Source organism: Ictidomys tridecemlineatus, chromosome 5 (assembly GCF_052094955.1).
Source record: "Ictidomys tridecemlineatus isolate mIctTri1 chromosome 5, mIctTri1.hap1, whole genome shotgun sequence".
In the NCBI taxonomy this organism is placed as follows: domain Eukaryota; kingdom Metazoa; phylum Chordata; class Mammalia; order Rodentia; family Sciuridae; genus Ictidomys; species Ictidomys tridecemlineatus.
This window is the reverse complement of record NC_135481.1, coordinates 24127096-24131244: the sequence shown is the minus strand read 5'-3', so window position 1 is coordinate 24131244 and position 4149 is coordinate 24127096.

The window sequence follows — 4149 nt, the reverse complement described above, 5'->3', positions numbered from 1 at the left end:
ATAGGAATTGTCAACAAATATATGAAAAAAAAAGTTCAACATCATTAACAAACAGAGAAATGCAAAATAAAACTACACTGAGATTTCCTCTCACTCCACTCAGAATGGCAATTATCAAGAATACAAATAACAATATATATTGGCAAGGATGTGGGGGGAAAGGTACACTCATATTGTTAGTGAGACTGCAAATTGGTGCAACCACTCTGGAAAGCAGTATGGAGATTCCTTAGAAAACTTGGATTGGAACCACCATTTGACCCAGTTATACTTCAGCATATACTCAAAGACTTAAAATCATAATACTACAGTGACGCAGCCACATCAATGTTCATAGCAGCTCTATTCACAATAGCTAAGCTATGGAACCAACCTAGGTGCCCTTCAACATACGAATGGATAAAGAAAATGTGGTTCATATACACAATAGAATATTACTCAGCTATAAAGAAGAATGAAATTATGGCATTTTCCTGGTAAATGGATGGAACTGGAAACTTTCATGCTAAGTAAAATAAGCCAATCCCCAAAAAACCAAAGTCCAAGTGTTCTCTCTGATATGTGGATGCTTACTCACAATAGGCATGATGGAAGGAGGAGAGGAAGTTCACCAAATTGGAAGGGGGGATGGGGGATGGGGAGTGGAAGGGATGGAGGGGAGAAGGGAATGGGAAAAATAGTAGAATGAATCAAACATGACTTTCCTTTGTTCATATATGATTACATGATCAGTGTAACTTTACATCATGTACAACCACAAGAAAGGGAAATTATACTCCATGAATGTCTGATATGTCAAAATACATTCTACTACCATAAATAACTAAAAAGAACAAATATTTTTTAAAAAATTTAAGAGGGCTGGGGATTTAGCTCAGTGATTAAGCACCCTTGGGTTCAAATCCTCAGTATCAGCAATAAATAAATAAATTAAATTTAAATAAAGTTACAGTCACCAATCTCTCTGGTAAACAGAGTAAAAAGGAGATTAAAATTGTTCTGCCAACCCATGTCTACCCGATATTTTTGACATGAAATGTCCTTATGGCTCTAAGACACATTCCCAGGAATTTAGTTGGAATACCATTTCATTCAGGTTGAGGCTATAGTAGCCTGAATTGATGTAGGTTCAAATTATGCCTAGACAGGTCCCTTCAAGGTCCCCCGTAAAGGACCACATAATCATACATTTCTTAAGCCGTGCTGGCCCTCTGTGGTTATGAACATGCACATTACCCCAGATTGTCAAAGATTTTTAAATCAGGTTTATTTAGTGAGCTGAACATCAAAAGGTCCTCAAGTGCCTCAGATGTGTCCCAAAGCCTCAGCTGCTACGTGACGTTTTGGACTCCACAGTGTCAGTCACTCTCACTTTAAGATTTCTAGCCCAAGTTGGAAATCAGGGATCTTAGGAGACCAAATTCAGAATCAATCGAGACATCAGACACAGTGTTGTAGATAGAGATGTTTACGTTTTAGCATTTTGGTGAAATGGAGATTGTGGTTCTGGTTCGAACCTGCCTCCGAGGGTCCGTACTCACCCCTCTGAATGGTGTGGCTCCAAACTGCAGGCTGCCCTGGGAGCTTGGATCCTGAGAGCTGACCAGAGGCCCCACCCCACACTCATCCCTGAGAGACACTCCAGGAGGGGATCAACCCTCCAAGCCCAGGTCCTTCTCCCAGACTCAACCCTAAATTGTAGCTTCTCCTCAGGGAGTGGGGAGGGCTGGGGTGGTAGGGATGGTCCAGGAACAGTCCTGCATGGGACCTGAGGGGAAGCAAGTGGAGGATTCTCCCCACCTAAGATCTGGCTGGGTACCTGATTCTTCAGAAACCAACTTCTCCTCAAAAACACATACATATCGCCGGGCATGGTGGCAGACACCTGTAATCCCAGTGACTTGGGAGGCTGAGGCAGGAGGATTGTGAGTTCAAAGCCAGCCTCAGCAAAAGTGAGGCGCTAAGCAACTCAGTGAGACCCTGTCTTTAAATAAAATACAAAATAGGGCTGGGATGTGGCTCAGTGGTTGTGTGCCCCTGAGTTCAATCCCTGGTACACGTACATATTACTCCACACATTTGAGTCTGGCATTGCAGGGCACAAGTCTGAATCCAACTTGAGGTTTGTTTCTTTGATGTAACTTGTTTTTATTTGTTTTGCTTCTATGTTTGGCGGATTTAAAATCTCTTATTTAAAAAACAAAATCACTCAATTCTGGCAGTATTCTCATTAATTTCTACCGAGGCTGGATAAGCTCTGCAGACTTGTGCACAGTCATTGTACTTCTCTCCTGTTAGTTCCATCAACACACAGAGCTCTGTCTGGGACTTTGCATATGTGGTTCTCTCCTATGGAAGCACTCTTCCTCATCCTAGTTTAGCTCCACTCTTCAGCTCTCTATTCAAATGTAACTTTCTCAGAAATCTTTCTTTGGGAATCCAAACTAAGCAGGTACCCCCTTGACTCTGCCCAATTATTCTGCATCACATGATACAGTTATATATCTTTAATATCTTTATGGTATATAATCACAATGAGTATGTGTGTGTGTGTGTGTGTGTATATATATATAATTTATATGTATAATATTAAAGCTTAATGATATATTTACATTTATAAAATAATATTTATATATTTTAATTCAAAAATATATTAATATATTTTGTTTATATAAACAAATGCATAAATTAATAACAGCAATAATATATACATATGGTAATTTTAATATTCATTTATATAAATTCTATAATTACATTTATATAAATTATACACCCATATTTACATAAATTATATAACCAGGCTTACATAATTTATATTGTAAACATACTTTTTATGTAAATAAGTCATTGTGTGTTTATATTATAGAAAAAAATTTGGATAAAGGTTTCTTTTTCTGCATGTTTACTTGATGAATTCTTTCATTAACTAGAAATGCCTTCATGTATCATTCTGTTTGATTTTTACTGACATATTGTTTGCTGTTTCAATTTGCAGATTCAGTTTTCCACTTACTTTAGGGACTTTCCAAAATATTATCTCTACATTTTTTTTTGTTTTGCTTCTTAAGCTTTTTACAACATAGCAATTACCCTTATGTTGGTTTGTCTTTTCAATTTCTTTCTCTCTAATTGCTTTAATTTCTTTTTTCTTATTTTTTTCCGTTTGGTTCACTATGAGAATTAAGGATTTTAGTAATTAGGATTTTAGTCAGCCTATTGGTTCTTTGCTATTTCTAATTTACTTATAAGACTTTTAATGAAGTTGTTTGGTTATCAGTTTGTTCTTTAATTCTTTAATATCCATCTTTATCTCCTGCTAACTTTAAAAGTCATTTCTTTTCTGAAGGCTTATCTTATTGAATTCATAAATGGACTAAGTTCTTTGATAGATTGAGTCTGATTCTCTGAATCTGGATATACTTTCTTCTGAAAATATTTGTGCCTATGTCCTTAATTTCCAAGAAGCTAAAATGGCCAAAGGCTGTGGACTTCTTTCTTTTTTGATGTGCATTCTATTCAGCCTCACGGCTTCAGTATAAGATTGTGCTTTTAATCCACTACATCTATTTGCAAGACAGTCCAGATGGGGGCGCAGGAGAGCTTGGCTGAGGTTGAAGGCAGTCTATCCCTGATCTCTCCTCTGAAATCCCTTTACCCTTGGTAGACAGAATAATGGTTCCTTCAAAGACATCCCTTCCCTAATTCCAAACTGGTAAAATTTTACCTTACATGGAAAAAGGGACTTTGTATATGTGATTAGGTAGAGTATCCTGGAGTATCCAGTGGACCCCTATAAAAGGAGAATGTAATTACAAAGGTCCTTATGAGACAAGAATCAGAGTGAGAGAGAGGGTAAAATGAGGAAGGCAGAGGTCGGTGTGACGTTCTTTGGGAAGGGCCATGAGTCTAAGAGTGCAGGTGGCCTTTAGAGGCTAGAAATTCAAGGAACTAATTGTCTCAGCAAACCTCTAGCACAGCCTGCAGACACCTTGATTTTGGCGTAATAAAACACATGTTAGACCCCTGACCTCTAGAACTGGAAAATAATAAATTTGTGGGGGTTTTTTTTGCCCCTGCCTCTGCAGTATTGGGGATTGAACCCAGGAACATCTTTATCACTGAGCTACATCCCCAGCCCTTTTTAAAATG